The 7089-nt window shown below is 42.6% G+C and overlaps 1 protein-coding gene across 3 annotated transcripts in view; it reads left to right on the top strand.

Moving 5' to 3' along the window:
• Positions 1-5946: 5946 nt before the first annotated feature.
• The window catches only part of LDLRAD4 (low density lipoprotein receptor class A domain containing 4), a 241344-nt gene continuing 240201 nt past the window's right edge, over positions 5947-7089 (top strand). The window contains exon 1 of one of the 3 annotated variants that reach the window (XM_069219922.1): positions 5947-6356. The gene's annotated coding sequence lies outside the window, so the exon portion shown is untranslated. The remainder of the gene's footprint in view (positions 6357-7089) is intronic. The other 2 variants (XM_069219926.1, XM_069219924.1) reach the window with 2 other exon arrangements.

The raw sequence follows: 7089 nt of genomic DNA, 5'->3' as shown, positions 1-7089 counted from the left end.
AGGCACTCACTGGTATGAGAAACGTTTAAAGGTTTAACCATAAAATGAGTAAATATAAGAAATATATGGAAATTGATACAATAATGAGTGTAAAAGTATGACTGGTACTTATCTTGACTGCGAGCATCAAGAAAAGAGGACTGTTCGCAGTCAAGCTAAGTATTATAGATGTTCCTTGGCTGCCATTGGCTGTTTATATGTAATATATTTGTTATCCTATCGGCTATGTTTCTATGCCTCATGGGATTTGTAGTTTCTTGTTATCTTGACTGCTGCTATTGAATATAAAGCACAAATTGAAAGCATAACAGGAGCCTCTGGTCTTGACATAAAATGACATTCTCCCAATTATATTTTTTAAATCTTCCACTTTCCTCTTCTAAAATTCTGGCATGTAGGGAGATGTGTGGTACATACATACAAATGAACTTATTTCAGCAGGAAAAACCTGATATTTGAAGCCCAAAATGGCTTTATTCTAGCTTTCTCCTGTCTGAAACTGCCTCTGCTTCAATACTAGCCAATGGGGAAAAATCCATTCTCCCGATTTTGTTTTCAAACTCTCCCACTTACCTGTTCTAAAATGTTGGCATGTATAACAATCCCTCTTTTGCTTCCTCCCACCCTACCCCTGCCCTTTGTTGTGCCCAAAGAACCTCACAAATGTTTTAATTGCCTGTTGGTTACCAAAGCAATTTCATGATGACATACATGCCAACTGTTTAGAGGCGGAAAAAGAGATTTTGAAAATATAATCAGGAGAAAGTATTTCCCATTGACTTGCATTGAAACAGAAGCAATTTCAGGCGGGAGATTGTCAAAATGAAGCTATTTTTTCCCATCAAAAATCGGGAGTCGCCCGCTTGAATCAGGTATATTGGCATGTATGTGATGAGGCTTCCTGTGTATTAGTGCTTGTGTATTCACGCTAAATGAATCTTAATGTTACTACGCCTTGTAGTCTTGTTAGCACATCTGACCTCTTTTGGTTAATTTATTAGGGGACGTGTTTGTAGATCGATGGACCTTTTGACTGCGCCTCAAGTAGTTCCCACCATGTAACCCCGTACCAATACAAATCAATAATAGTAGCAACCAATAACATCAGTAATCAATAGGAGCAGGTAAATTCCACACACCATGACCTCTCGGCAATGAATAACCACACCTTTATGTAAAAGTTAGAATGTTTATTTCCCTATATTAACAATGCTAATATCACGTAACTTAGTCTCAAAATCATATGGTATGCATCCAGAAACAATACTGGCTGCCCAAATCACCTAAAGAATGGCAATTTAATCAAACCTTGGACTACTATACATTCTAAGATTACAGTACAAATCAATAGCAAGAATAACTGTGCAAACGAAATGACATACATTTAGATTCAGCAAAGAAAAGACATCAACTATTATTATATGTAGCGAGCATCATCAGTGAGTACCCTAACTAACCTTCAGATTAGAATAGCATGTATGGACCTCATGCAAAACAATTTAGTCAACACAAATTTGAAAAACATCTAACTATGGTTCTATCAAAATTAGCAGTTGGTACCTAGGGACAAAAGCAAATAGACATAACAATCAGTAACATCGTCTTATACGTTACCTCAGTATGGTTCAGCAAGCTGTGATAGTCTTTGTCAATTGGACATCAGTTCGGTCAGCAAGGCATCGGAATTCAGCATTAAAGTTCAGGAAAGGCAAAGTGTCTTCATACAGTCTGTAAAAGAATAATAACTAAACTCTCAAGAAGAATGGGGAGAATGGTGCATCTCCGGACAGTTCAAAAGAAGAGAGCTAATGGCGTATCTTCTCTCGGTGCAGTCTGGCTAAGTTAAATTTCCTAAAACTATTTCCCACGTTGCTATTGGTTAAAAAATCGTATGTTTACATTTAGTCCAATGAAAGTACAACCCCAAATCTAAGAATTTACTAGTACACGGTTCACATGTCGATGATTGGCTCCTCTTCTCCTGTTCCCATTGTTGGGCTTGGCAGGTATCAATACTGTATCAGCTTATACTCCAGTCAGTGCATCCATTGTCTTCTCCTGGGAAGGTCATCTTTACACACACTAAGTTTTACATTGTATCCCTAACTAGTACAACATATTCTAGCAAACAGTTCTCATGAGAAAGAATTTCAGCTACCAGCACTTGATCAATGCAGTGGAAAATCACGAATGAATTCTCTAAGCCGCCATTTTATAAATCGCCTAAGAAATGCAGCTTGACATGATGCCGTGCAACTAGGCCCAAGACCTCATTAAAATTAAGACCTAAGATTAATAAAGCAAATACATAATACATATCCTTTAATATGACATACTACTACATCAATCGAAACATGAGCTCAACATTTTACATTAATAAGGTTTTAATAAGTACATTTCGTGATGATTGGCAATCACTCAAGTAGGCACAATTACTAATTTCAAAGCTATCGAGAAGGAACATTTCAATTCTATTAAGGACACAGAGGCGAGGATAATGCATATCTTTCTTCACCTTTATTATAACAGCCAATTAAAAGTTCAACATTAAATGTAAAAAACTACAACACCCATGAGTCCATCACATTTCCATGGTAACCAGTATCCAATCCATTCCTTCTCCGATCGTCCATATATATCCTCCATTGCCATAGTCCTTCCTCGACTTCACTGCGATTGGAATTTAAGGAATCCTCAAGTTGTCGATGCATCAGATCCTAGGAAACAATGTAACATATATGAGAAGTGACCAAATCTCTTTCCTAAAAAAATAAGACATTCCTTAATAATTACCCACTCTATTTCTACCAATTGTTAGAGACATTTATATCTATACTAGTCGATAATATCGAGTAAACCACGAGAATTGTCATATTCATACTGAAAGAACATCAATACCACCTCAGTAACGTTTCTGATTCCAACACTCCTGTGGGTGGGAGACACATTCCTTGTGGCGGGAGGGATAATGCTCACCTCCGTGCCCTTAATAGAATTTAAACTTTCCTTATTGATAGATAGGAAATTTCTCATTCTATATCAGGACCGGCGGCAAGGATTATGCATGTTTAAAGCTTACTCACCACCAGCGAGGCCACCTCATAAATGGGTTTATAATAAAAAAAATTGAAAGTGGATTCAGATGACCAATCAGTGGCATTCATGATATCTTCTAACCTTCCACCTACTTGAACGGCTTAGAATGCCATGGCACGCCTAGCAGAATATGCCCCAAACACTTTCACATTAATACCTGCTTCCATCATAATCCATTTCACCCCCCTAGCAATGGATGGGGATGATACTGCCTTTAAAGGTTTCTTTATAGAGATCAACAACTGTCTCTCCCCAGGCGGTCTGTGTTCGGCTGTCATCTCCTCATATGCCTTCAGGCATCTGACTACACACAGCTTGGGGACCTGTTCAAAAGCTGGGTATGTTACCGACCTGGTATTACATTTAGTCTTTCTGGAAACCGTGAAAATCACACCCTCAGGTGAGAAAGTCCAAGCCGATATGTCGAGGGCTCTCACATCCGAAACTCTCTTACATGACATAAGGCAGAGTAACATGGCGAGCTTTGCTGATAACTCTTTCCTGGAGAGATATTGATTATCTTGCCAAGAGGACAAAAGTTGCAAAACCACATTGACATCCCACAGTTCCGAATATCTGGGTTCTGGGGGTTTAAAACCCTGACACCCTTAAGCAACTTGCACACCCAGGAATGTTCCCCTACCGGGCAATTGTTCAATAGGGGATGCCCTGCCGATACAGCCGATCAGAAAGAATTGATCGAACAATAAGATAACCCAGATTCTGCCAACCCTTCCAGAAAATTTATGATATCTGCAATCTGGGACCCCATGGGATCGAGATCTCTCTCCACACACCAATGATCCCAGCAGTGCCAGGCGGACCTATAGGATTTTGCTGGCTATATAGTCAGTGAATGTTTGCTCCAGTCTCTATTCCGACGATTTAGGATGGTATATACCATTGGGGTCAAACATGTCCAAAGTGGCGTGTTTGAGGCCAGACGCCATGGTCGACCGGAGTCTAGTTCCTCGCCGGAGGAAGTCTCACCCTCTGCCCATGTGGAAGACCCCATTTCAGGGTCGAATATGGGGTGAACCTCCTCACCAGTCTCTCCGGGCCATACATCCTCCCGGAAGGGTGCTCGCTTTAGCATGCGCGCACTCTTATGGAGGGCTTTTGTGAGTCGCTCAAAGCCCTCCAGGTGCCCCGACTTTTGCTTGTGTGTTTTCTTGGGAGCTGTTGCCTTGGAAACACTAGGGCCTGCTCCCGTCCCCCCAAATAGGCCTGTCCCCTTTGATTCTTGGTCAGACAATCTGGCCACGCTGTCCTTTAAAGGGGCAAGGGCCTTGGCTATGGCCTGAGACAGTAAGGCATCCATTTCAAGGGGAAGGCGTTGTGAAGGCCTTTGCCCTGGGGACCGAGTAGGGAAAAATTGTGGTCCTGAAGAGACTGCATTCTAATACCAAAGGGGACACAGTGGGCACTGATGATAGGCAAAAACATTGTGATTTAATCTTAAGGGCAGCCCTCCTGCGTTCCTGACAGAAAAAAGGCCAAAGGCCTTTGTGCGCACTTAACACTGTCCGTGCTATCGGCCCCAGCAGGGGTTTTGCTTACCGTTTGTATGGTGTCTCCGAGGGGTTGGAGGGACTGCTATTGAGCCACAGGCTCTGTCCCTTGCAGCGCATTGAACCGCGATTGAGCACCCGCGGTGACTCGAATCGCTGAAGACGTGCTCAGGATCACCACAGGGACGCGTGACAGCACCCTCTGGTGGACTCGACAAGTCACCGTGTGACGAATCTGCGCTCTAGCCAATAGAGAAGCCTGCTGTGCGATAGTCTAGTGCTGGAACAGTATTTCAGCAGGAGAAAAGGTAATCAAAGACCACGTATAAGCACACTGACATGCACTCAAAAGGACAACGAGGCATTGAGGAAAAAAGTTACTAAACTGACGCCATGAGCAGTGCAGAAAGAGGAAGGACTATGGCAATGGAGGATATATATGGACGATCGGAGAAGGAATGGATTGGTTACTGGTTACCATGAAGATGTGATGGACTCATGGGTGTTGTAGTTTTTTACGTTTAATGTTGAACTTTGAACTGGATGTTATAATAAAGGTGAAGAAAGATATGCATAATCCTCACCTCCCGTCTTGACATAGAATTTCAAATGTGTGTATTAGTTTTCTATGTTAACTCATTTTCTATGCAAATTCAACACTCTGAATCCATGAATATTTATTAGTAAAATTCGGGGTTAAAAGTCTTTAGTGTAAGGCTACATTTAACCAGGCGAATATTAATTTTACTACTGAATATGTTTGTTTTTTATTATATCATATTATGCATGATTTCCAAATTCTTTGAATTCTTAATTTTATTGAAAACTCTTGGTCGGGACGGCCTAGTTCACTATGACAGCACGCTGAACTACTGAGAAAATAGAAGATGCAGAGATCGTTTTAGGAAACGTTTTTGTTTTCCCACTGCGATATGAATGTAACACTTCTAAGTACGTTGGGTAAGAAATATACAAATAATATTGATGACATTCTATTATCAAGGATCTTAGTGAATATGTAACATTAAGATTTAAAATAGGTTTTTAAAATGTTAGAAACAAACCGAGTAATTGAAACGGTACACTGATTTTTCTTTTTCCTTACCGTTTTGAAAGTGTTTCAATTCTAAAGGTGTCGTTTATAATTTACACAGATAATCATCACATATCCAAAGATGTCCGCCTTCGTGTACGGTCTATTTTAAACGGCCTCTTTATTTCTGATAGGGTAATGGGGTTTGGTCCTCTTTCTTCTCCGATGACTGAACGGGAATCCTCTCGCTTCTTCAATGACGACGACAGGGTCCAATGAGGAACTCCGCCGATACAGCTGACCCCCGGTTGACCCCGCAGCCATGATCTCCCCGAGAGACGCTTCGAGTAAGCTCCGCCCTCCCGTCTCACTAGACAGGCTATAAATACCAGGAAGAAAGTGGCTTGTAGTCTAGCCACCCCTCCCCCTCCAGTCTGAAGCAGGGTGACAAGCAGACAGAGCAACCTCAGCCCCCGCCCCGGCCCCGGCGTACTGTACATGCTCGAAGCCCTCGAGTCAGCCAACTCTGCTTGAGACTTAACATCTTCAATGAGGGGAAAAACGGTGCATCTCCCTGCACGAATCGTAGCAGCAATGAAATGCGAGTGACCAAGAAGCCGTCCAAAAGTTAGAAGGGAGGACTACTGATGAGGCGGTAGGAGTCCCGCGTTGCTTTCAAACTGAGGCCTCCTACCTGTGATCTTATGCTGGAGAGGGTGAGCTTGCTTTTCCATCAGTGCAGCGGTTACTTGGATACGGCTGAAGCCCCCGGCTTGGATGTCCGGAGAGGCTTTTTTCGTAGTAGCATGTCTGTGGTCAGGACGCAGGGTTGCCCAGCTACGCAGAGCCAAAATAACTTTCTGATATTTTAGTTAATAGCATAAACGGTAACATATGAATGGTGTTTGTAGCTTATTTAGTTTGGGTGTTGCGATGCCTCACTGCTGGAAAAGTGGTCATTTATGATGCTCAGATATTATGGAGTGTAAATTAAGTACAATTACCATATGACTCCGTGTCACGGGGCTCGACTTCTGCAAATCATTGAATAATCTAAGGGGTTAAATTGTACAACATTTATTACAAGTTCTAGCAAGAACATATGTGATACGTTCGTGTTACTTGTGACGGGTATGTGGGGACCCCGGCCGGGTAGCGTCACTACAACCTCCGAAAGTGTAAGTGCTCTCTTACCTCTTATTGGAACTCTAACCCGATCTCTGGGAATATTGGGCTGCTCCAGGCGTGATGCTGCCGTAGGGCTTGGCAGAGGCAGTCGGGTGGGTCCTTGTTCGGATTTACCACTCATCCGAATATGGACTCGTTCTTCATTAATGTGGGTTGCGACGTAAGTCTCTGCACCCCCTGCACTGAGTTCCCTGCAGTGGTCCGCTTCCCGGCAATAGCCCCATGGGTGGTTAGACCTACCATTCCGCCGAGACGCGATCT

This window comes from Pleurodeles waltl, chromosome 2_2 (genome assembly GCF_031143425.1).
Source record: "Pleurodeles waltl isolate 20211129_DDA chromosome 2_2, aPleWal1.hap1.20221129, whole genome shotgun sequence".
NCBI lineage: Eukaryota > Metazoa > Chordata > Amphibia > Caudata > Salamandridae > Pleurodeles > Pleurodeles waltl.
This window is presented reverse-complemented; position numbering and strand designations above follow the sequence as displayed.